At 40.6% G+C, this 27,087-nt stretch overlaps 1 long non-coding RNA gene across 1 annotated transcript; it reads left to right on the forward strand.

Moving 5' to 3' along the window:
- The first annotated feature begins 249 nt into the window (after positions 1–249).
- LOC112540889 (uncharacterized) lies at positions 250–27,087 on the forward strand. The gene is made up of 4 exons (XR_015794676.1): positions 250–501; positions 23,713–23,760; positions 24,143–24,265; positions 26,789–27,087. It is a non-coding gene; the product is annotated as an uncharacterized LOC112540889 (long non-coding RNA).

A 27,087-nucleotide genomic window follows, 5' to 3' on the forward strand; every position in this document is an offset into this window, starting at 1 on the left:
GGATGAGCTGTGAATGAAGTTGATAAACATATGAAAGATTACCCCCCCCCACCTCCACACACAAGAGATCTCTCTCAATGACTGACTTCAAGAAATAAGTAACTTCTTAGAAACACAGAGTTTAACAAATGAGTCTGATTATTCCCAGCCAACAAACTTTATCCAACAAACAGAGGAGGAAATATTATCCCAGAGGCTGGATTGCTTAATAATAACATATATCGGACTGTCTATGAAAGCCCCGGAAAACTCAGAACAATTGGAAATAATGGAGGAAATCCTTGCCATCAATCACCATAGCAAGAGAGCAAAAATATATTTTGCTGTAGCAAAATAATTATTTTTCAGAGTTTGTTAGATATCTTCCCTAAAGAAGAAAGAGGTACACTGCAATCAATCCATTTGAAATCAGAGCAAGGGACTGAAAAGGAGGAAGAACATATATGAAAAACTCAGTATTCTCCTGATCAGTAATGGATCAAGCAGACAGCGGTAAGACAGGTAAGAAACACAGAATTAATTGGTTTTGATTAGACTTCTCCCACATCCAGCCTAGTAACTGCACTCATACCAACTGAAAGGACAGTCCTCTCTTGAAGGAAATAGGGATGGATCTCTCTGACAGAGATTACCAGCTATACCTCGTTCCTCCAAATGCGCCATCAACCATTGTCCAGCTTGGCCATTATACAAAGAATGGGAGAGGACATGAGCTCTGAGAGATGTCCCAGGCATGTGACTTTGAAGAGGGGTCTTAGGACCTAAGAAGTTTGGCCAAGTTAGGTTCTTATTGCATGTCTCAAATAATGACAGATAAATTTGGTGAAAACATTACAATTCAATGCAGCATTAGAAGTGATTAATTAAATCTTCATAAACCTTTTCATGATTTAAACTTCCAGGTGGATCAAATGCCCGTTCAAGGAAAAGTGAATGTGTAGGAAGGAGCATGATTTTAGGACTGGCTGCCTGTTTGTTCTTGGGATGGTTAATAGCCAAATGGTTAATTGATGCTCTTGATAGGAAAAAATTGTTAGGAAATAGGTTGCTAGTTTTTTCTTTCTCTTTCTCTTTTGATATTCAGATTTTTCTCTTGAGTGGTATGAATGGGTAAGTTTTAGAGTATGAAGAAAATGGTACAGTCACAGACAATAAAGGCAGGAAACTCTCTCTGTATGTGTGTGGAAACAAGGGGATTTTGAGGATGAGAGAGAAGGAATGATTCTCCCCTTTTGGTTTTAGCTCATCCACCCTCTGCCCTTGTCCCTATTCTCAACTATCTCCATTATGAAAATAGCCATGCACTGAGGGCCATGTCTTGGAGACAGAACCTGCCCTTTGCATAATAATCTCCAGGATCTGGAATCCAAATTGTGGAAATCCAAGAGGGAGAACTCTTGTAGATTGCTACACTGGGAATTCTGGGAATTGTAGTCCTAATACTGTAGGACACCAAGTCTTTGTGGCTGCATGCTAGCACTCAGTAGAATTAAATCCAAAAGTAGCCGACCACTCGTTTTCTCTCTGTCTCTTTCTGCAATGCTCTTTTACCTCTTGGTTTCCATCCTGGCCAGAATAAGGATTAATGTGAAATGGCATTACTATCCTTTGAAGAAAGGAACAATTCACCCACAAGGAATAGAGGTAGTAAGAGGGTGGGAGTGGGGACTAAGAGGATCATGTGGACAGGGAAGAGGTTTGTAGGGCACCACAGGGCTAAGGACTTCATCGCTTCTGTTTAATGAAACTGCTAGGGGAGGTTATTGATTAACACGGGGTCAGGAATCATTAGTACAGTGATGATATCCAGATTACCACTAAGCAAAACCTTTATTGCTTAAAGACTTGACCTCTAGTCAACCAAGTTATGCCACTGAGGTCATGTTTCAGTGCCTGGAGGCTGTTCAGGTCTGGACAAGGAGGAACAGGCTCAGACTCAACCCTGATAAGACTGAGTAGCTATGGATGCATAGTCTGGTCCTGGTGATTTTCCATCTTTAGTTCTCTATACAGAATTGATACACAATTTGGGGACCACAGGTGCCAGAGGCCTTTGCATAGATTCATCCAGACAATTGCACCCTTTCCTGGACCAGGAGTGCCTTCTCATGGTAATTCATGCTCTGGTCACCTTAAGTGTGAATTATTGCTATGTGCTCTACATGGGGCTGCTTTCAAGGCCACTCAGAAGCCTCAGCTGGTCCAGAATGCAGCAATGCAAGCAATTATGCACGTACCTTGGTATGCTTATGTAACACCTCTGCTATGTGAGCTGCACTGGTCAACAATGAGGTTCTGTGTCCAATTCAAGGTGCTGGTTATCACCTGTAAACCCCTTCACGGCATAGGGCCTGGCAATCTGAGGGGCCACCTCTCTTCCATCATTACTGCCCGCCCCTTTAAATCCAACAGAGGAGATGTGTTTTGGGCCCCATCCATTAAGCAATATCATCTGATAGGAAGCGTTCACTATTGTGGTTCCTGCCCTATGGAATAACATCTCCTGGAGGCTCAGACTGCCCTGATCCTGTAGGCCTAGAATTGATATTTGAAAACCTCTTTTCCCTCCAGGCTCTGGTATAGGTTGGTGAGGTGCCCATGTCTTAGGCAGTCTGCAGGAATACAGTCTTAGTTTTGTCTAGAGTATCTTGTTTCTCCCTGTTCTGAGTGGGCTTATTCTATTTACTTTCATTCCTTTTTAGTTATAGTATTTGTTTTGAATTTGTATGCCACTTAGAGTCAGTGCTGTTAAACAGAAACACATAGTAGCATGTAATGCAGGCTTTGGTGCCAGAGGTTCTGAACATGCTTTTCTCTCTCTAGTGGCCACATCAGGTGATAGGCTTCCCACAACTGGTTCTCAATGAGCAGAAACTGGCATGTAGCAAGAACAGGTGTTTAATAACCAGCAGAGGAATGTTTTGCTACTTAGAGGGTTTCCTTTCAGGATTGCAAGCTGAGAATAACTTGTGGGGTTGGTGGCTCTCTTGGAAGTAGCAAGTCATTTGCACAAAGAAGTATCAGGAGTCTGTCAGTAGACGCACATGCTTTAGCAGGGATCTAAGCTGAGTTAGATCCCTTCTGTTCTATCTTGCACTGCTTGTTGAGGAAATGCTGTGTTAATCAGAACGGATGTGGACAATATTTTGACAGCCATGAGCCATAGTTACGGGGAGGACACATGAAAAGGACGGGGATAATGCCAACTGATTGGGTTATTGAACTACAGTACATGGGCTTTCCCTGGTTTTCTTTTGACTGGGGTTATTCTGAGATTTTTTTTTCCAACCCCCAGGCTGGCACAATTCTTTTACGGTGCTTTTTTTTTGGGGGGGGCTGGAAATGGTGCTGTTGATTTATGGCAACTAAACCAGTGAAGGTCAGTAGTGAGGTAAGAGAGGTTTAGGAATTGCAAATAGGGGTTTGTGGGCTTCTTGCAGCCTCAAATACAGATGCGTCTGGGGAAGGGGGGGGGAAGTCAAGGTGGCATCTACGACAGCACGATTGAATCTCTGCCCCACGTTTTGTATGCACTGCATATATGGCATATATTAAAAAGGGGCAGGGTTTCAACTGCATGGTTGTAGCCAGCTTCTTGATTTTTTTTATTCCCCCCTCCCCAACCATGGATGCCCCTGCTCAGACCCAGATTGTCCAGCTGAAATCTGGGATCAGCTTGTCAATCCTCGGTGCTATACAGTACTGCAGATACAAAATACGTATGTTAAGAAGTGGAAGACTCTGGATGACAGCGGATCAAGATCCTTGTGTTAATTGCAATTATGCTGATTCATAGGAAGCCTTCAGCTGCTGCTGAAGTCCCAGCACCCGCAGCCTGTATGGCCAATGGGGAGGACAGTGGGAATTGTCATTCTGTGTCTGAAAAGATACAGGTTCCCCCAGTCCTACCTAAACAATTGCTTCGCAATTAATCTCTATGGCCTTTTAGGTTCCTTTCCATTCACTGTAAGCCTCAGCCTAAAGTTATGCACAGATTCCCAAGAGCAACGGCTTCCGTCTTGCCAAACCAGGAGGATTCTTACTGGCTCAGGAAGGCCTTCAACCATCTATGGGCAACTAGACCAAAACCAGCAGTTGCTAGCCTTATCCTCTACCTCTTTTTCTGCCCAGGCATTTTCCTTTCCCCTGCCACTGCCTGCTTCCCCTGAGTTTTCTTCCATTCCCCTTCTTGCATAATTTATCTTCCTTCTCTGTTTGACTGACTTGCTCCCTGCTGTAGATTTTTAATTAAGGACCTTGTCCATATCTGTCACCCTCCATTCCTCTCGCCTCTCATCTCTGTTCCTCTGTATTTCCCCGCTCTGCCTGCCCACACGGCTGCTTTCTGTCTGTGGCTTCCACATTTTATCCCTTTTAAAAGCAGCCTGAGTGTGCCCTGTGCAGCGGCTGCTCCTAGAGAAGATGGAAAATGACAGGAGCCTGACCTTCTGCTTGTCAGAGAGCAAAGGGATCAGAGCCTTGTCAGTTTCAGACAGCTTTGGAGACAGAAGAAACTCCTCCTACTTTCCTACAGTGCTGAGAAGATCAAAGGTATGGAGGGGCAGCCTCCATTTTTACTCACAATGCTCAGGAGGTGCTGAAATGATCTGTGGGCAGAAGTGACTGAGCTTCTAACTATGAGAAGTTCTTGGTCCCTGATTTTTGAAGTGTCTTTTGATTCATCCCTTTTCCACAGGAGTGTAGCTTTCATTCTACTAATCCCCCCCCCTTTTTTTTTTTGCTGAATTCCTTCTTTCTCTTGGGTTGTTTTGAAGGCTGTCGTTTGTTTAGGGCCTGTCACAGTGGTCAGCAAATTCAAGCAGTACCACAGATACAGGAAAACCTGTACTGGCTGACCCCTTCAGAAACCTGTTTTTCTGGGGAGGATAGATGGTGTTATGAGCTGGGAGTAGCAATTTAAAACCTTACTGGCAGACTTTCTCTTCCAAGGGCTCCCCAGTAAAAGAGTATTCCAGTGAGCTGCAACCAGTTTGGGTGAACTCTCTAACTCCCCCCACCGCCCGGCTGAGTCTGTCCAGCTGGGGAGTTCTTAGCCCTTCAGCAAACTCCGCTTTGCCTCCATCTGCCACAAACAGAAGTGATGAAGCTTGTGCCAATCACAAAGGATGACCCTGTAACCCTGCAGTTTTGCTTGTGGGGAAAGCCTTAATGAGACATTTCCTGATTAAAATAAGAACGCCAAACCTCTACATATAAAAAGGAGTTTATTGGGAAAAGGAAAATAGAGCAAATACCAGGGAAGTCAACAATCTCACACACGTGCAAGTCAAATCAATTCAGTCAACAAAACATATTCTTAACTGTTCAGAGTTCATTGCAGAGATGATGCTTGGAGATAATGGATCATCCGGGCTTCCTGGCTGGCAGTTTTTAGGTAGGCCTGCCTTGATCTTCCTTCTTCTTTCTCCCTGCTGAGTTCCACAGAAGGTGGAAGAAAGTAAAACCAAGCTGTGACTATTGCTTCTCACTGCCAGACAAAGTGCTCCATCCCTAATGTTAATGGTTCAAGCCAGCACACTGAAAAATTATCTGACAGCTGCACCCACTTTCCTAACAACCTAGTGGTTGAATTATAAAAGTTCTAACTATTTTTACTGATTGTGCCATGGTATAAAAAGAAGGGCATGAGAGGGGCAGTTTGGGAAATAAAATAAGAATTCTGTCTATTTTGGCTTCACAAGCTAGGATCAATTCCCTAATGCTTCAGAGGGGTCCAATGGTGCCATTCTCCAAGACAGGAGTTTGTTAGAGAGGACTCCAGGCCAAGGGCCCAACAGAATGGCAAGCAGATTCGTGGACTGAACTTCATAAAGACCACTTCCCATTCTCTGCTTGAAATGGTCTTCTATTTCAAAGATGGACAGTATTTTAATGGGGGGGGGAACATTATATATTCTTTTGATGAGTGAATACTACAGTAGGCAAGGCAATGAGGCAAAGTAAATGGAGCAGCATCAGATACAGAGGGCAAGGATTTTCCAATTTATTTCCAGGGTTTGGATGGTTGCAAGCTCCCTTTACTTGTTAACATGTGTTAAGCCTGTTTTAGGGCTTACAGTTTACTTTTCAAGTGTTTTCTGCCTCACAATAAAAATGGCATCTTCAGTTTTGGGGAATCACATAGTATCATTTAAGATACAGCCAAATGCTTGTTTTTATGCTTCCTCCCCAAAGAATCATAGACTGGTGTACAAATAAATAAATAAATTGTAAAAGCAAAATAACCTTCAGTCAAAACAATTTCAGAGAACAATAAATAAAACCAGTAAGAATAGTGGAGCAAGTTCGGAAGAGGACTACCAGGATAGTGAAGAATCTGGAATGCCAAGCCTTATAGGAATGCTAAATGATTGGGTATGCATAGCCTACAGAAAAAGAAGAAAAACAAACCTGAGCAGAGATATGATAGCAATCCTAAAATATCAGAAGGATTGCCACACAGAACTGGGAGTGGACATTCTCTATTGTCCCAAAGGGCAGGACCAGAACCAATCAGTTAAAGTTACAAGGAATGAGGTTCAAGTTAGACATCAGGAGGAACTTCCTGACTATACAATCTGTCAGCTAGTGGATCCAGCTACCAGATGAAGTGGTAACTTCTCTGTCTCTAGAAGTCTTCAGACAGAGGCTAGATGCTCATCTGCCAGTGATATTGTACTGGATCCTGCGCCAAGTAGCGGTCAGACTAGATTTACCTCTATGATCCCTTCCAATTCTATGCTTGTGTGAATACAACAATTTAATATGAAGTTCATTTATAAAAGGCACTCTAACAGGCATTCTGCTTCAGGACCATTTGTTGCTCTGCAAATGTCTAGATGAACAAGCATATCCTTGGTTGCCATTTAAATCAAGATTTGGGATGAGGGGCAGCTACATTCCTCCGGTAGAGTTCCAGAACTAGGGTACTCCCACAAAGAGGGATATACTAATTTAGGTTTGATTTCTAGGTTGGGATCAGTCACCTCAATCATGCATTGAATTATGTTGCTTTGTTCTTCCTTTCCAAATTGGTCAGAAATCCAGTGCACTTCTAAGGTTTGTTTTCCACCCTTTCTCTCCTTACAGTAGGTAACAGGCATCCCTCCCCATTTTTTTCTCTTAGTTCCACTTTCACAGAATGCCTCCTTGATTATGATAAAGAACAAACCTAACTTAGATGAAAGGAAGAGAAGAGAGAAGAGAAAAGCAGGAGGGCAACTGCAGGGAGTTCGCTATTTTCTTATCTCCTCCACCACAGGGTGTCAGAAGTTCATTTGATAGCTGGATCCCCATCCTTGTTCCAGCCTGACTGCTTGAAGTTGATAAAAAATGCCCTTTCCAAATTTTAAACCTTGGGGGAAAAAAGGATAGGCAACAAGCTGACACTTTTTATGGAGTTGTGTATGCCTGTTTCCCTCCCACTGAAACTGAATGCAATCTCAAGGTGGCAGGTGGCTAATACCATATTCATATCATTTTGCATTTCATCATGGTACTTGACGTGCTTGCTGTCAAAGATCCTAGCTCAGGTTCAAAGCATGTCCCCATTTTAGATGCAGATTGTGCACCTGATGTGCCCCTAAAGATTTGTTGATTCATATCTTAAAAGCCAAACAGATCTTTAGAAGACCTTAACCCTGGCTTTTCATGTGCTCTTTGGTTTTCCAAGGTCTAGGCCAGGCCGCATGGGCTAGGCTCATATTGCATGCCTTTGAACCTGGGGTGTCACTGTGTCAATCAAGCCTGCTTTTAATTGATCTCTTCATGACTCCAAGCCTTTGGTGATTAACAATCAATGGGACAGAATTTCAGACATTCATCTCCCTATCCCTCTCTCTCTTTCTCTCAGATGTTCCCTCCAAGCATACTGAACCCATTCTAATGATGTGAGGTCTCAAAAGCTCCTATAAATGCCCTAATAAGAATTGCTTAATCTGAAAGGTGCTATCAGGCTCTTGTCTACTTCAATCCAATCATGTTGATATATTGACCCAAGAAGGGGGATGTGGGAAAGAAGAGAAGAGAGAGAAGTCAGATGGAAATGAAATTCAGAAGGTGTGAACAGTGATAGTTACTTATTGGTAATGATTATTCTCAAAACCGTTGGGAAGGACCTAGGCATTCTAGCACTGGTGCCCTGCTCTTTTCTTTGTGTTTAATCTGTGTAACAACACAAGCAAACTTCTGGAGGAACTATAGCTCAAGATGAAATTGGTCTTGTACTTTTTTGCATAAAAACAAGGAATTGAAAGTCCCTGTTCCCACCCCCATTTTGGTTTTGGATAGTGCCACCTCTGGAATCAGATTTCTTTTTATTTTTTGCTTACAGATTGGCAAGTTTGTTCTATACTGAGTGCAGCTAAATGTTTCTAACAAAATATACAACATTCGAAGATGAGCTGGCATATGAAGTGACATTCTTAGGTTTGGTAACAGTGTAGTCAGAGAAGATACTGGGGCAGAGCTAATAAGTTGCATTCAGGAAGACCCTCAAAATAATTTTTATTTCCCCAAGCCTTTTGGCCATAGTGTGGTTCTGGCACATTTTTTTTTTACTGTAATTATTTTCTCTTATAATTATACTGAGTGTGGAATGTTTTAATGTATGGAAAAATTCATTGTTGAATTGCTCATGTACACTGTCCATTCAGATTGGGGTAGTCTATAATTACTGCTAAATAAATGAGTAAATAGAGCTGAGTCTGCTGCAGGATATGGTCTCTGTGTCTGTATGACACAACCTCTGGGTGCTGTTAAGAACTATAAGGACCTGTGAATTGCTGTTGATCTCTAAGAAAGCGTAGACCTGTCACCCATGTAGTGAAGGTGGGGAAAAATGACACAAACTTTCCAGATAGAGACACACTGTTCTCTAAATTACAATGATGTGTATTGTTGTAGTGCTTTGAGGCAGACAATTTATACTTATCATTTGTAACTTAACAAACTACACATATATGATTCTAAACAGATAATTCCAAATGGAGGGTTTGTTTGTTTTTTTTCCAGAGGATCTTACCTAATTCATTCCCTACAACAATTTATTTCTGGCTCAGCTATGGAATATTTTAGTCTTTTTTATTTTTATTTTTAATGGGTTTAATTTAAAACAGAGATATATTTTCAAAAAAGATAATGGCTATAGATGGACACATAATTACCATGATTGTACAACTGATGCTTAAAATGACATTAATAAAAGATACCAAGCAAAGTACACTGAGTTGTTTTCATACTATTAAAAAGGAAAAAAGAAAAAAGAAATAGATTTTTGAGCTTAGTAACAAAGCCTTCACTATGTTATTGTTTATAAGAAAGAAAAAGAAAAAGAGGAAGGAAGGAAGGAAGGAAGGAAGGAAGGAAGGAAGGAAGGAAGGAAGGAAGGAAGGAAGGAAGGAAGGAAGGAAGGAAGGAAGGAAAAAAGAAGAGAAAAACATCCCTAAAAACAATATACATGAATATTTTATTTTTGACTCTCCCCTTCTTTGTTTTCCAACCAATTTGCAGTATCTTTTGATATAAACTTTAGAAACCATGCCCTAAATGTTTCTTTTTGCCTTGCTGCATAATGTATGATATATATGGAAGTCATTCTTGCTTGAAGCTGTAGTATATTTTAAAGTTCAGTAGAACTAGTCTTTTCTTTGAAACTCTGTGAAGCTTATGAGCAATTCCTGTTCTCCTGTGGCAGAACTGTTGCCTCATCCCATCTCCCAACTCTTTGCAGGCCTTTCAAGGGAAAAGGTGGCTTGATGGCTTTCCAGTTCCCTGCTATAAAGCCTGCTTAAGTTTGTTTGCTTTGCATTTGTCCAGGCAAAAGCATACAAGAGTATGGAAGGATTGGGGTGGGAGGACAGCAAACAATCTAAGACTTTTCCCTGTTGTATGGATTGGGGCGGGGTTACTGCAGGATGTATGGCAGCCTGGAATGGAGCAATGACTAAATGGTTTTCTTTTCTCCTTATTCTCAGCATCTTGAGGTTGGCAGATAAAAATACCATTGCAGATTATCTTCAAACTTGTTTTAAGAAATTGAGAAATAGAAGGAGAGACTTCCTTGTTGATCTTTTCCCCACTTCACTGGATGGGTATTTAGTTTGACAAATAGCTAATTTACATGTTGAGATGTGAGCCTCTGTTTGATAAGTCTAAAAATATAAAATTGCTTTGTAAGGGATTAGCTATGGACAATTGATTTTATGATGTGTTTGAGTGGAATGTGGTAGTATGTAAGTATAGGCAGTTGTCAGTCAATTTCTATTATATATATATATATATATATATATATATATATATATATATGTCCAAAGTGGTCCCAGTGGTGGTAGGAGCACTCGGGGCCATGACTCCTAAGCTGGGAGAATGGCTCCAACAGATCCCAGGAACAACATCAGAGCTCTCTGTGCAGAAGAGTGCAGTGCTAGGAACAGCTAAGATACTGCGCAGAACCCCCAAACTCCCAGGCCTCTGGTAGAGGACCCGAAATTGAGGAAGACACGTACCACCCATAGGGATGAGAGGGGAATTTTATATATCCATTATATAATTTCACAGTCATGTTCAACTTGTGTGATATTAGGGTGAAGACTATTGAGGTTCTGATGAAGCATCCAGATAGATGTCATCAGTGTGTCTCAGATTTTAAAAAAAATGGAATTGGGGGAAGTTGAAAGAAAAAAAAATCTAAATCTGCTGTGAAGATGTTGACTTAAGCTTAGTCAAGAAAGCTAAACTTGTGCTCACTCTGGCCTTTTTGTCATCTGCAAATAAGCAGGCAGGACCCTGCTGTAACAGACTAAATTAGTGCATACTGTTACGAACATTAATTGGCATTAACATTTTCATTATGGGATTCTCTATTTACAGTACTCAAAACCAGCAAATTATCTAGCATTTTATCTTCCTTGTGAAAACAGATTGAAGTGCTTCTTTCAGAAGCGATTGTTCAGGAGATTCTTATGGTACAAATAGCAGAGGTGGCCAGAGGTTGGGGAAACTACGAAAGAGGGAATCAGCAAGAGGGCAAAGCATGGGAAAGCAGCAAAAGATTCTCTAAAAGAACAGGTGGCTGGCCAGAACCAGAGGGATTTACAGATTATCTGCCGGGGGGGAGGGGGAGCAGAGGGTAGTATTAGAGGAAAGAAGGAGGGAATGCATTGGGTGGGGAGGAAAATAGCCATGAAGGTTATAAGCCAACAAAAAGAGAGAGAGAGAGAGAGAGAGAGGGAGAGGGAGAGGGAGGGAGAGAGAGAACTGCTGCAGTCAAGTGGAGGGGCAGACACTGTAAAGAAGTTGGGAGACAACCTTAAAACCGAAGCACTAGAAAGATCTGTCATTTGTTTGAGCAAAATAATGTTCCAGAGGAAAATGTTGATGGAGAAGTGATTTCCACGTGATTTGAGATGTATGTTATGCAATATTTTCTTCCCTCACCCTATCGTTTTACATGATTCCTTGCACCGGATGATCACACAAGCCTAGGAAAGATTAGGAATTTCCAAGACTTCAGAATATGACACATGCTTAGCACCCGATGTTCTGCAAAAAACAGTGGTTGTTTCAGAGGTCTCAGAACAGAACCTGAATCCTGTGCCAATGAGAAGGGGGGAGATTCTCCCCAGGGGAAAAAGCCCTTAGCTCTCTCTGCTTGTGACTCAGAGCCATTGCACCAAACAAGCAGGAAAAGCTCCTGACTTGGTCCATCCTGAGCCGTACTCTCTGGAAGACTAGAGGTCTGTGCCCTCATTTTCCTGCCCATTAATTCCGTCTTATCCTCCTCTAATCTTCTCTGAAAGGGTCAGGAGAGCCCACAGGTGACTGGGAACAAAACAGCCCCACCCCCTTCCTTCTGCCTAGCCTCCTTCCCCGGCCATCAGGGAGTCTCTCCATGGGCGGCCATGCTCCTCTGCCTGTTGCTTCCCAGGTAGCCCAGTGATGCCCCTGGTCTGGTAATGGAGGAAGAACCATGTGCACCACCTTGTTGGCCATCACAACTCTAGTATTTCTGCTACGTCGACGCTTCTTCAACAAAGTTGAACCGTATGTCTCATCCTCCTCCTCTTGCTATAGAAAAGCCGTTTTATCAGCATTTCTGGCAGGGAGCCTATGGGAGGGTGGTGTCTGGTTCTTAGTCATATGGAGCTGTTGTTTGTGTGTATGAATTGTTGTTGTTTTGTTGTTGTCTTTTGGAAAAATTGGGACTTGAGACACCAAAATGGCTGTTTTATCTTTTTGCTCAGGTTTTTAATCTAACCCTGAGTAAGGCATAGGGAATAATATACTAGTATTAGTAGTAGTATGGAATACTATAGAAATGATTCTCCACAAAAAAAAATCAGTATGGCTGTCTAGTAACACATAAGAAACAGAGTCCTGATATATTTGGGATGGTGCTGCTCAGTTGCTGGGCATGACAAGCCTTCCACCCCACCTTTTTCTCTTTAAATTTGTATAATAATGTTCTTACATTTCCCAACTAGTCTTTGAAATAACATTTGACCTGTTGGTCCAGGGCTGAATTATCAGTCACTGTAAAACCATTTTTTCCACAAAATTCAGAGTTTTATTAGGAACAACCACCACCACAAGAAGAGTCAGGATATTATTTAAGGTGAATTCTGGGACAATAAGATGTATCTATGTTTGTGTGCTGCTTGATCAAACCATGATTGGCCTTCCTTTGCTTAATAATTATCTGTAGTTGGACTGGGCAGGGCAGGTGGGATTGTATGGCAGAGTCTGGGCCAGCCTGTTTATGGAATTCTGTGGCAGATACTGAATTACAAGTTGCATGAGATGAAATACAGTGCAAACTTTTCCTTCTGTGCCAAAACATCAAGCAAAACCTTTTCGATCCCAGTAAAGATATTGAAGTTTAGAGTTCCTTGTCACACCATAGGAACACATCCTAAAATGAGCTTCCACTTTCAGCAGTTACCTTCTAAAATGCTTTGGTTGTTGGCAGTGGTTAGCTCTGCTGTAGGAAATGGGGTTTATTTATTTGCTTTATTTTCACTGCATTCTGTACTTGTAATGGTACCGTATAATCTTTCAGGCTTGTTGAAATCCAAATCTTCAATCTCCAGTAAAAGATAATATCAGTTAGTAGTTCAAAGGAAGATGGGATAAGGAAATATAGCAATAGTGATGACTTTAAGATGAATTAATTCTTCCTTTCTTTTTGAGCTTATTTACATTTTATTTTATATTACTCTGATATGAGGTTTCAAATACCAAAATTCTACATTCAATTTTTTATTATTTATATGGCGTTAATTGTACTATCTTAAAAAAAAACTTCCCAATCAAAATTACACATCTGTTTTATAATATGCCAATATTTAAATCCCCCTACGTGATCACAATTACTAAAACCTTTAAAAATAAAAAAATAGGATCAGATAGCACACAATGGTGCAGTTTTCAAAGCCAAAACTCCATATGAGAGATCTAGATTTTTTGGAAACAAGATCTTTCGGACTGCAACTCTTTCAGTGCCAATTACACAGGTTATGGACAATCAAAGTGGCATTTGCAGGATGCTGTATGCAAATGGAAACCAATCCTGCTTTCCAAGTAAGTTGAGTGTCATGTGGATTTTGCAGGTCAGATTCCTGTTATGGTTTAGGTTCTCTTTGAAACAACATAGATGGGTGTGGAGTATGCCCATTACCTGTGCCAAGTAACTGTAGAGATTAAGGAAGATGACCCTGACAGTGGTATGCAGGATCTGTTGCCTGGGAAAAAAGGGACTGAAGCACTTTTTAAGTCCAGAATGTCCAGATAATGTTTGGGAGCAACTCAAACAGGCACCTCCCTAATTCACTGAAGTATAAGAGGACGGAGAGGGTACAGCACAATCAGGCTTGTGAGATTCTGTTATTATAGCTAATCTTATAATAGTAGTTTTAGCCTTTCTTGGAGCTGATTTTTTAGTTTGGTCCACCTGGTGGGCTGACAATGACTGATTAGAAACAAGGGACAAAACCTAGCCGAGTTCTCTAAGTAAAATTAGAGAAAGTTAAAAGATACACCCCAAATAATGACCTAAATTAGATTATTAGGCCTCTTTTTCAGAAACAGATTCCACTGAATGCAATAGTGCTTACTCCCACTAAAACTTGTAAGCAATTTCTTCTTCCTCCCCCTCCTCTTCTTCCTCTTCTACTAAAAATCTTGTCATTTCAATGCATCTCAACAATCCAGAGCACAACTCTGGCCACGAGGCTCCTTGGCAGGGAGAACTGATCTTCTCTGCAAACAGAAGCCTTGGCTCTGGGATAGGTTTGGGTTACAGATGTGCAAAGCTATTTTTCAGCTGAAACATAGTTGACATTTCCAGAGCCACATTACTTCAGCCAATTAGAGTCCAAAATCGGATATAACTGTCCTTGGTTATTTAGATGAGATGATAGCATGTTCTTTTCAAAGCAAATTGAGGCGCACTGATCAATGCTGTTTTGTAGATTAACCAGCAAGCAGGCAAGTATCTGGAGTTTTCATTCTGCATATAACCGCAAAATTGCTCAAGCGAGCGGTTATCAGCATTCCTTGCCATGGGTAATTAGGCAGTGATGCCTTTGGCTCTGCTAAGGAATGGGGTGCCAGCTGTTATTAGTATACAATGTTTACATTTTAATGGCTCACTTTTTAAAAAGAAATTAGAGAGGAACAGTGTATTCTCTTAAGAATTTGGAAAAGGGAGTCCTGTAAAGTCCACAGTGGAGGATCTCATTTGAGGTAGCCACTCTTCTACCTGCATTGTAAGCATGCATCCAGCATGTTTTATTTCTGTGCTATTCTTCTAACAACCCAGTCTGTAGCATGTGTGAGTGTGAGTGAGTGAGAGAGAGTGAGAGAGAGAGAGAGAGAGAGAGAATGGCAGCAGCGTTTAGGTCTAGGGAATAAGGAGATAGAGATGGAGTTGGAGTTGGGCATTGTTTGTATTCCAGACCTGGAAAATCAGATAGTCGTGATCTTTCTTTGAACAAATTCCTTACCTCAGTCCAAATCTTTATTGTGGTTAGGTCATATCGGCGCAAAGGAAAATGTGTGTGCATACAGCATGTGGGAAATCTGGTATGCTTCCCCTGCCAGTGCTTTGATGCATGTGTTGAAAATATTTGACATCACAGCTCCGGGGTTACTAGGAGTAGAAGTCAGGTTTTCATATTATTACTATCCAGTATATCATTGGTCTCATAAATAAATAAATAAATAAATAAATAAATAAATAAATAAGCGAGCCCAATCATATCTGATTATGTGGAGTCTTTGGTGCTCTCTGATGGTGGCTAGCAGTGGCTAGCACTGATGATGTTACCTAGTCGGGTAATGAAATGTCCACAAGCAAACAACCAAGCTCAGAGAACACCAAGGACTCCACAGTTCAAACCTGAGCTATATATATTCTTTCCTATTGGGCATATCTGCTTAGTATTTGGATGGGAGACTATGAGGACATCCCAAGACTGCCTACTCCAGGGAGTTATGAAAACACCCCAGGAAAAGACAGTGGTAAACCAGCTGCATATACAATATTTACAGTATTGTTTGCCAAGGCACATAACCTTTATGTAATGTGTCCACATAAATCTCAAGGAATCAAGCTTGATTCAAGGGAGGCTTTTTCTAATCACACAGCACTAAGACTGACAAAATATCCAACCCTATTTAGTCTAGCATAATGTTTAGACCCAACTCGAGTAGTTAGTTTATGGTTTAGTGTTTGATGTAAAGTTGAATTAATTTAATAAACAATGGTTGAGTTATCTTAATCATCCATGAGAGGTGGCCGTCCAGCCTCTTCTTAAAAACTTCCAGGGATAGAAGACCCGCAACTACTATTGGCAGTCTGTTCCACTGTTGTAGAGCTCTTTTCATCAGGAAGTTTTTCCTTATATTAAAATGAAACATATTAGTAAGTATGCTGTATGAACAGGAGGTTGCTATTAGAAGGCAGCCCAAATCCACTCTTCGCCCCTAAATTACTAAGTAGCATGAGCCCCAGTGATGTTCTGTAGCAACCCTGCAGGAGATACAATGCGTGACCAGAATGAGGTTAGCTAGGACCCGCTCCTTCCTTTGTCCCATTAGCTTTCATTTTGACATTTGGGAAATATTTGCCAAAAACTTTACATTAAATTATTTGATTTCTTCTTCCTCTTTTTCCCTTTCACTCTCTTTTTTAAACACAGAAGGAGAAAGAGAGAGATGTAGCCATCCAGAAAACACCATGTTAGTTAACTGTTGTAATAAAGCAGTACAGTAAAACAAGAGGTAATCAACTGAAATTATATGACTGAATCCATCTTTGCTATGTTGACCATCCCACTCACTTTCGCTGTTTTAAGAGCATTTCTCACCCTTTGATCTTGGAATTATTGAGTTGAACAACCCCCCTCTTAGGGCAGAAACCTGAATTAAAGCATCCTCAGCAGATGGCTATCTAGCCTCTCTTTGAGCATATCCAGGAGAGGGAAGCCTGCCACACCTCTGGGTAATTGGTTCCATTCTTAAACGGTTCTTAACGTTAGAAAGCTTCTGTCAAACATTCAGTTGGAACTGGCCACCATATAACTTCAACCCAATATATCATTTCCTGCACTCTGGAATGATAAAGAACCTTCTGTGTGGAGAAGATCATTTTCCTGTCTATATAAATCCTGAAAAGAAGATACTTGAAGTCTCTCCTCATTGTCAGTCAAATGAATAGGACACTTACATTCATAGAAAATTTAAACAATTATTTTGGATTTCAATCCAGATATTGATGTCCTTTGAAAGAACAGGATCAAGAATATGTCTCATAATTATAACTGTAAATATATGTGTTATGTAGTCAGCCATATATGTTAAGATGTCTAGAGTTTTCTATTTCTATGCAATTATTCACAAATGATTTACAGATTGCACACATTGACTGAATTTTATATATTTGGTGCAGTTATTTTCCAGCTGCAAAAAGGGAATGTTATGAAGGGCTGTGTACAGTATGTGGTGGAAATTTGTCCTTAATATAAAGAGTATAGCTTCTTGAAAGAAAAGACCTGAGGGAATGTTTCTATTTTTGACAAATTAGAGTGCATCTTCATATGTATCCTGTACCAAATTTGGAAATGCCCATGGTTACAGAAGTTGCTATTAAAATTGCTTAAATTTCAGGATTACATACACAGTTTGCTCTGCTCTGAATGGATCTTCTTTCTAGATAAACAGTTAAGAACTTAACAGGAGAGAAAACAACTTTTAGCATTCATAATAATGCTTAAATTAAAGCAAGCTGACTGAGTGACTGAACAGTCTCAGTGCTACCTATTGTCATATTTAATCATTCAACACCTGCTTTTCTTCCTTCTTTGCGCAGATAAAATGCCTATTTTTAGAATATAATTAAATTTTTATTTGAAACCAGATATCTAGTGACTGCTTATCTGTCAGTATTTAAGTTTCCTTCCTTAGGTTGATAAACATACCCTAAATCCATCCCTAGCTTCTGAAAAGAAATTCTCACTCTTTCTTTCTTTAATTTTCACTTCCTAGTGAGGCTTCTACTGTGCCATCTGTTTGCCTCATTCACAGAATTTTATAGAGAATTCAGACATTCCCACCTTCCGCTTGTAACTCTCCTGTGTATTCTTACCATTTTCATCCCTTTTCTTTCCACAAAGCAATCCATCCAGGATTAAGAGATTGAATAGCTGAACATGTTCTTTTGCTCCTGCTGGGAAACACTCAAAAAATCTCACATCTCTATATTTTGTTCAACATAAAGCCTTATATATTATGTTTATTGATAAACAGTCAAGCCCAAGTTAGGAAGCCTATCCTTGTTCAACCGGCTGGAGAGGTTGGGAGTGAGGGACACACTGAGGTGGTTCTTCTCCTTCCTAAATGGGCAGTTCCAGTCAGTGGGAGAAGGGAGAGGTTGAGCCCTCAGGCAATCTGATGTGGGGTGCCAGAGAGTTCAGCCCTTTCTCTCTTACTGTTTAATATTTACATGTAGCCACTGGGGCAGGTCATCAGGAAGTGAGGTATCATTAATATGTGGATGATACTCTACCCTGGGTCAATGTGGACAATACTCTACCTGGCTCAGTCAGCAGCTGCAGTCAGCAGTCTGTTCTGATGCCTGGAGGCCATTAGGGTCTTCTGGATGGGGAGAAACAGGTTGAGTTAATTAATCCCAATGGTAGGGGATAAGGAAGGTGATTACTCCAAAGGAAGCCCATCTGTGTGAAGCAGGTTAACAATCAAGGGGTGTCCTTAGACTCAGCAGCTTCTGCTGGAAGGGCGGATGAAGGCCCCAGCCAGAAGGGTCTTTACACTAGTTTATCTAGTGCCAGTTGCAGCCATTCCTGGAATGGGAGACTTTGCTGATGGTAAATTATACCCTTATCACCTCACATCTGCACTGGACTGTTGCAATTCACTCAATATGGGGCTGCCCTTATAGTTGGTTCAAAATGCAGCAGCCCAGATAGTTACCAGCTTGATTAGGTTTACCCAGGTAACACCTCTACTGCAGGAGCTGCATTGGCTGATGTTAGCTTCCAGGTATCATTCAAGATCCTGGTTGTTACCTTTAAAGCTCTCTATTATTTAGGACCCGGGTATCTGTAAGACCACCTGCTCTGGGTGGAATCTGCCCATGCAGTAAGATCTATGAGGGAAGGCGTGTTACAGGTCCCACCTCTGAAGAAATGTTGTCATCAGGGGCCTCAAGGATAAGCCTTCTTGCTGCCCCCTCCACCTTCACTGCAACAATATTCCCCTGAGATAAGGATAGAACCTCCTTGTGTTTCTGATGATTTGTGCTGACCTGGCTCTTCTGTAGGGCTTTGGGGATGGAATGGAATTGTGAGAGTGTTCCTGAAGGTTGTGGTGCTGGATATCGGTAAGGGCTAGTTTAGGTTTTTAGCATTTTTTGGTATTGATATTGTTCTAATTACTGTATGTAGGAATTGTAAATCGCTCAGAGTCTTGTTTGACTGGAGCGCCGTAGAATTCTAGCAAATAAATAACGAAAGGTGAATTAACAAAGAGACATTTGAAAAGAATAAAAATTATTTCAGTACAATTTGTTACAATAATTTAGGCCCAGATTTTTTTCTGTTTTAAATCTAATATTTGTCTCTGGTCATGTGCAGAAATGAAATGTACATACATAAGATATACACATACGTCCATCACATCATTCCTGTTGAGGATAAGCAACATTATGCAAAGCACGGAAAAGGAATAATAGTAATCCAAATGAATTAAAGGTGTGAGATAAGAAAAAGAAATAGATGAAACTGGTTTACACCAACCCCATTCACTCTCTCTCTCCACTTTATGTCCTTGCAAACCATGCTTGCTTCCACCAACTCCACACATACTTTATACAGTCTTTGTCCTTTAAATTTAAATCCTCATTCATTTTCTCTATATGATCAAGCCGCAGCATACTTTTTTAAAAAACATCATGCCTGGGCATACTCAAACTTTCTTTCCTTTACTTATAATAAAATTTCAGTCAATTGATCAATCAATCAATCAGTTCAACTGTTTCCTGCCTAATCTTGAATCTTCCCCAGAAGAACTGAACAATTCATCTTTTTCTTGCTCTAATCACGTCTTCTGTTTCAACAGCAGGCTTTGTGGCTCTTAAAAGAGGTGCTGCTTTCCCAGATGCAGTCCCAGCCACAGACTTTTTGTTTCTTTCATGTGATAGCCTATGGGGAAGTTAAATACCATATCTCTGGAAGCAGACAGGCGGGGGGAAAAGGAAAATACTGAGGGAAAACAGCTTCAGAAGACAGAGTATGTCATAAGAATCCAGGGTGAGATAAATATCATGGTGCTGGGATAAAATGCTTGACTCATGGTTGTCTGAAGTACAATCTGTACAAATAAGAGACTGTCATTTTTTGGGTTTCCAAGTAACTTCAGAAACATTTTTGTTCAACACAGAACAGTCTAAATAGTGCTAGTTCTAAGAAAGATCTCAACATCTTTGATCAGGCAACACCTTTATTCAGATCAGCCAACTATGTACAATATTGTGAGCAAGCTTTTAAGATCTGTGGATTTCTTAATCAAGCAAAATGTTGCATTAGACCATCTGTTTTATTATACCAGTAGTTTGTGAATGTTACAGAATAAAAGTGGTAAGCAACAGAGCTATCTTACTACTCTGGTGGGATGTTCTGGCAAGTCCAAAGCTTTCTGGTTACCAACTAACAGAACAGAAGTGCAGAGAGGAAGAATATTAATTGCTCCTCTGGAAAGGATCTTTACCTCTAGATTTAAATCTCTACAAGCAGCGGGAAAAATACATTTAGGGTTGACCTAAACGTTGCAAGTATTTGAGGCATGGCAGAGTGTTGGGGATTCTTTAGATCATCAGTCCACTCCAGCTTGCCCATGTCTAAATTCTTTCATATTCTCTCAGAGGCCTTTTAATCGATAAGATGGATTCCCAGTGTGAGAAAGAGCCCTCCACAGAGGCTGGCAAGGAGGAGGGAAGAAGATCTGAATGGTAGATTTCCTCTCCAGAGATCAGAGATCTTCTTCTAACTTTAGTTAGAGAAATACCACATATCCTAAGGTCACTGAAACACTTTTCTAGGGGCTGTCAAAATGTGCCTTAAATAGCTTAAATAGTCAGCTTCAGAAGACAGAGTATGTCATAAGAATCCAGGGTGAGATAAATATCATGGTGCTGAGATAAAATGCTTGACTCATGGTTGTCTGAAGTACAATCTGTACAAATAAGAGACTGTCATTTTTTGGGTTTCCAAGTAACTTCAGAAACATTTTTGTTCAACACAGAACAGTCTAAATAGTGCTAGTTCTAAGAAAGATCTCAACACCTTTGATCAGGCAACACCTTTATTCAGAACTATGAAATCAAACCACAATGAAGAAATTCCACTGTCAGCATTCCAGTCTACTAGAAAAGTCTTTTTGGCAGCTGTACTTGGGGTGCTGTGGTTGATAATGCTTCAGCAAGCAACCTCCAAAGAAAAACCCTTAAATGGCCTTTTAACTTAATTAAAACAGCAGATCAGAATGGATTTGTTCTGAAGAGATACATAATGGATAATATCAGATATATTTTGAATGATATTGATAAGTAAATTGATAATGTAAATCAGAAAAGCAAGAAAGCTATGATTTTTCTTGATGCAGAGAAAGCCTTTATCCTGGTTAGAGAACTACACAATTAAACAATTAGGCATCAAAATAACCCTTTGAGCAGATGTTGTGAGAGGTGTCCCTATGGCGTGTGACCTCTACCTAAAGAATTGCACTAATCGCCAGAGTTGGAGTGGCTGTGGAGTGAGCTAAGCAATTTTGACAGTCTTGTGGCAGGTGAGCAGATTTGGAATGGGGAGACCAAAGTCCCATATTTTGTTAGATAAATTATATCTTGGTAATAAAGGGCAAGAGGAATAGAATAGTTTATACACAGCTGGTAGACAAAGAAGCAAAGCAGTAGTAAGAAGACTTTCTCTTTCTCCCTGGATTTTTCCCTCCCATTGACTTCACTATGCATTTGTCATGGACCCAGAGTGTGTAATTGGTGGTTCTCTAAATATATTGCAATTGTATTGATTTGGAGGGAAGAATCAGTTATTAGAGAAATTCACATGAAGGAAGGACTAGTTCCAATGAATTCAGTAAAAGTTTCTACAATTAGTTTTTATATCAAGTTTCATTCTCAGCACACTGTATCCTTCTGTCTCCTCCCATGCAGGCCCCACAGGTTGTGATATACCATGCAAACAGCAGGAGTCACTCCCTGTTATCTTCAGCATGAACATCCCCTGTGCAGCTTCCCCTTATTGTCTTCTAAAATCTAGCTGCATTTTCCTCCTATGCTGCTAGTTCCTGCTCTACCTGTTGGACTTTACTCTCAGCAAATTTTCTATGAAGTTTGCCACTGACAATTAATGGTTTGGAATATGGGCATTTGCAACTGGCTGTCAAACATTTGCTCAAAGTCCTTCTCACCACTCTGCCAACATTATCAAACAGAATGAGAGCCTGAGCAACAGCACAATGTTTTGAACACTTCCCCGCTGTGTCTCGGATCCTGATTCTTCTGTAATTCCATTCTAACTGCTCAGAACTAAAAACGTATCCAGATTGCTATCTGAATGGATCACTCCTTGAGCCTTACCACAACCCATCCAGATTGCAGAACATTCCCAACGTACTTTAAAGCCTGATGCACATTTCCCCCATTTTATCCTTGCCATCTCCAGATCCAAAGCACATACTGCAAGGGGCTGCCCATGTGTTTGTGACTCATGAGCTTGCAAAGGGCACTGCTCTGCCCAAGCCAACCAGCAGCTGAATGCCAAGAAAACAAGCCTTTCAGCTTTCACACTCTCTGCTCTAACTGGCCATCACTGAATTTCTTGCCAGTCCTAGAGCAGTATTTCTCAACCTTGGGAACTTGAAGTCCACATATCTTCAAGTTCCCAAGGTTGAGAAACACTGCCCTAGAGCTTCAAATCCTTTGCGTGTACACAAAGCAGTTCTTCTTCCTTCCTTTACTGAGAGACAACAAATAGACTTTTTGTAGCACCCTTCCCCCCTCTTTTTTTTAGTGTTCACTTGTCTAACCTAGCAATTTCTTCCTGGTGAGCTTACATGGATTATTTTCAAAGGAAGACTGATTTGTGAAACAAGTAGTAAATTCATTGAGAAACCTATAAAGCCTTCTTCTCTACATGGTGTCAGATTGGCTTTGCCGCTGAAATGGCAGTGATTATTTTGCAGTGATCTATATAAAATAATATTCTGTATTCAGTCCTTAGAAGAGTTCTCGCTTGCTCAATACATTCAGAATTCCCACTTCTTTCCATTGCTCAGATCTTGAGTACAGCAGCATAGTTAAGGGTGATATGAAGGGCTCAGTCATTTCAGCTTGGTTCCCTCTGCATTGCCCCTGAAATTGGGCACCAGCTGGAGCCCAGAGCCATTCACAGACCCCTGAAAGTTCTGTGAGTCCTTCCATCAGTGTTCTCAGTATTAACGGGACCTAACCAGATTAGCTATTGTTAGTCTGCTCTTTTGTTATATTGTTTTCCTCTTTTAATCTTCTTACTGAAAGAACGCAATGTAAGCTGCTCAGATGCCTTCTGGACTGGAGCACATAAGCCCAAATAAATAAATAAATAAATGGTGATGCTTGCTGTCTCCTGTTCTGTACCAGTGAGAAGTCAAGGACTGCTCCCCTTAATATATTGATAATACCATGAGGCCCCTTTGGCAAAGGAAGGCAAATGTTGCTCCCAGAATTTTGAACTTCGGTTCCTATGAACCCTGTGCCAGCATCAATACTGGTAAAGGATTGTGTGAGTTATTAGTCCCAACATCTAGAAGGCAGTAGGTCTCCTATCCCTGACCTACAAAAATCTGAAACTAACCAAGGTCCTCAGAGGCCAAATGTACTATAAATGCTACCTTTTCCTTTCAGTCTTATCTAGCAACTCTCATTTTGCACGCAATGATCTACAGAACTGCAGCAGCCAATGGGCTAGGATCCTGACAAGTAAACACAGATATTTTAGCACAGGGTATAGTAGACTGGATTGCACTCATTGCCAGTAGTGTAGAGTGATGGTAGCATCTGATGCCAAACCTGAGGAAAGGCTGCTGCTCTTCTTATTGCTGGCCAAAATGAATAAAATCTCTTTGTTTTCCAAACTTCAGAGAAAGAACAGAAGAAAACAAGGAGGCCGATTCAGATTCCTCTACAAGGTAATGCAATACATTTATGTAAATGTCATTAATTTCAGGAAAGTTTTCATAGCAGAAATTGCTGATTGGGTTACATCCAGGCTTTAAATCAGAATATATTACTGTAATCATTCCTATTTAGCCCCATTAATACAATTAAACATTAAGCTTGCTGCAATTCTCCTACCTGGAAACAAGCTCTGTTTGACTTAATGGGACCTACTTCTGAGAAGATTCTGACAGACTTATGCTGTTAATTATATAGAACCGGAATGATTTACCAGCATTAAGCTGCCAATAGGCTAGTTTCAAAGGTCCTGAAAGTCACAAAAGGTCTGTCTTAAATATCCTGTGTTGCAGTGAGTGTACAGTAAGCTATATTGTGTTTTGTATTTCTCTATAGAGAAGTCAGAAATTGAACTCTGGCCCTGCATGAAGTATAGATGCAAAAGGAAGAGAAACATGCTTCTCTGCATTATAGTATCATCTGGTGGAGAATTCACAACCATTTTTTGATCATATCATGGTAAGCGCATGGATAGAAAATATGGGAAGCTTCTGGAAAGACAGTTTTTAGGTCTATCACTCGAAGATAATAACCTCATTCACACATGTGCTAAGTCATAATGTGATTTATTTGGTTTTGGATTAGCATGTTGAGTGAATCCTACCATTGAAGCTTGGCTTGGTTGTGGCTTGCCATGTCATGTGAACCAACTAACTGTGGTTTAACATTAAATTATCATTAAGGAATTTGTGTAAGGTGTGAACTCAGTGTGTAGTAACTGCATCTCTCCTCACGTGGTGGAGGTAAAGGGGAAATGTAGAAGAATTACCAATGACAGATGATGTTGTTTGGTCTTCCTGGAAATTTCTATGAATGAGGCAAGGCAATAAATCAATAAAAACCTCCAAGACCAGTGAAGGATAAGAGCATCGGTGTCTGGAAAAGGCCACAATGATGTCACATGTACCATAATGGCATTGTGCAAATGATGCAATACACAAATGACATTAGTTGCATGGTGGCATCATGGTAGACATGATGTGATTCCCCCCCCCCCATGTATGCCCATGGGTAAGAGGAGGGTGTGCAAGATGGAATCAAAGCTAAAGGAGTCCAGATAACTAGAACATTTTCTGTTCCCTGTATTAGGTTCTTTAGCCAATATTTACCCATCAAATCAGGCTAAATAGAGTATATTAATCAGTAGTGAAACCATATTTTATTAATCAGCATCCCAATTCCATGCTGAGGCACAGCAAATTCTCAAGCAACTAGGAAGAGGAAGGACAATTTTCTTTCAGTGGTATTTCAAAGGCAGAGATCACAGTCTAATTGCAAAATTAAGTGGGGAACATCAGCACGACTATAACCAAAATGGGGCCACTGAGGAACAAGAATCCCAATGTTTGCACTGGTACAATATAACATTTTTTTAATCATGAAGGAACAGCCCACACATATAGAAATAGGGTTACCCTAACACATATATACATTTTGAAAAACGTAATGCTGTTTACAGAGTTAAAGCATTAAAATACACACATATGCAGGGACAGGAGTCAGCTTTAAAATAAAGTGCTGTTCTTGCATTTTTACAGGGTTATTTTCAGTTCTTTGCCCTAGCTACAGCTGTAATGGTGCCCCGGTAGTCTGTGGTTATCTTGGTTGCATCATCTGCAAAAGATTCTGGATTTGAAACCAGACAGAAACTTTTTAATTGCTACTTTTCTTTCCTTGAGCCATCCATTTAACAAACAGCTCACCAGTGGATGGTTCACTCATTCATACCCTTGAGGTAGAAAAGTTTTACTTCAGCTCTGAAATAGCCCAAATGAATAAGTGCTGCTAAGGACTTGCCACTGCATTTACCTGGGGTCAAAAAAAGAAAAGGAAAGCCCCAACATTTCAACAGTCTACCAGCAGACGGATTAAAACCCCACCACCACCTTGAAAAAAAAGAAAAGAGAAAAGAGAAAAAGAAAAAGAAAAAGAAAAAGAAAAAGAAAAAGAAAAAGAAAAAGAAAAAGAAAAAGAAAAAGAAAAAGAAAAGCCCAGTGGTGAAGTGGATAGCTCAGGGAAAGAGAGACTTTATATATATAAGACTATATATATATATACACACACACATACACACACACACACACACATACATACACACACATATATACATATATTAGTGAGTGAGTGAGTGAGTGAGTGTGTGTGTGTGTGTGTGTATATATTTTAAAGTAGGTTTTGGCCAGTTTCAGACTGGGAACTATTCATATATAAGGCAAACATGGTATCTACCACACTACTGGAGCACAGTTGGAGTAATAGATTCATCAGAAATTAGGGAGACAAATTTGAGAAAAGGCAATGCAGGAACTTTTATTTTAAAGCTGGTTGCTCTGCCTGCCTATGTGTGCCTTCTGAATGCTTCAGCTTTGTAAACAGTATTATGCTTTCTGAATATATATAAGTAATAAACTAAGGCAAAGAGCTATTTCGACAATGCGTAACCAGCAGGAAGAATAAGAGGCTATATTCACACCACACACATGACCAGGTCAGTTAACCCTGGGAAAGTGCCCTCCGAATGGGATGCAATTCAGCAGCCCAAGAGAAATGGCAGTAGAGGGCGGGGCCCAGGGGGGAAGGAGCATTCTTGGGGCAGGGCACATTGGCCAATCAGAGCCCAGACAGTTGCCAATAATCCAGTGAAGCCCAACAGACAAACCAGTGGTGACCCCACCTCTACCAGAAAGCGGGAAACCCCTGGTTTTGAGGCAATGCAGGAAAACAGGGTGGAGGTTGCATTTGCTGCAGCCTGGGGTGGGATGGGGTTGGGAACAACGTCATACATTCTTGTCTCCAAAAAACAGCAGGCAGGGTTTGGACTCACACTGGAGCAAGCGGGAAGGGTGGACTTGCCCCTAATGTCAAAGCCTGAGCTTGTCTTAAAGCTCATTGTGCTTTATAGGAGGCAGAGGAGCTAGCCAGGAAAAAAATGTCAAAGCTGTATTTTAATAACTGTTTGTAACCATGGCCAATGTTTTCCAGTAGAGTTTGGGAAAGAAGAGATGAAGTCACTGCGCCTTTAAGTTGCAAGCAAGCAAGAAAGAAAAAAAGGAAGAGTCACAAGGGGCAAGAAAAGACAACATTAAGTTCTCCTGCAGAAATGCGCTGTTGCAAAGTAGTGGGAAGAGATTCTCTGGAGTAAATGTTTTCCTTTGCCTGAATTGAGGAAATTACATATGTTGTGGTTTTAATTTTTTTCCCAAGATGTAAATCCAAAATAAATAAATAAATAGAAGTCCCACGAGCCCAGCAAAAGTCAAAATGGTTGGGTTATTCTTGGA

This window comes from Python bivittatus, unplaced genomic scaffold, assembly GCF_059951505.1.
Source record: "Python bivittatus isolate LINGU-HERP-01145 unplaced genomic scaffold, Pbiv_v1 ctg000080_np1212, whole genome shotgun sequence".
Lineage (NCBI taxonomy): Eukaryota > Metazoa > Chordata > Lepidosauria > Squamata > Pythonidae > Python > Python bivittatus.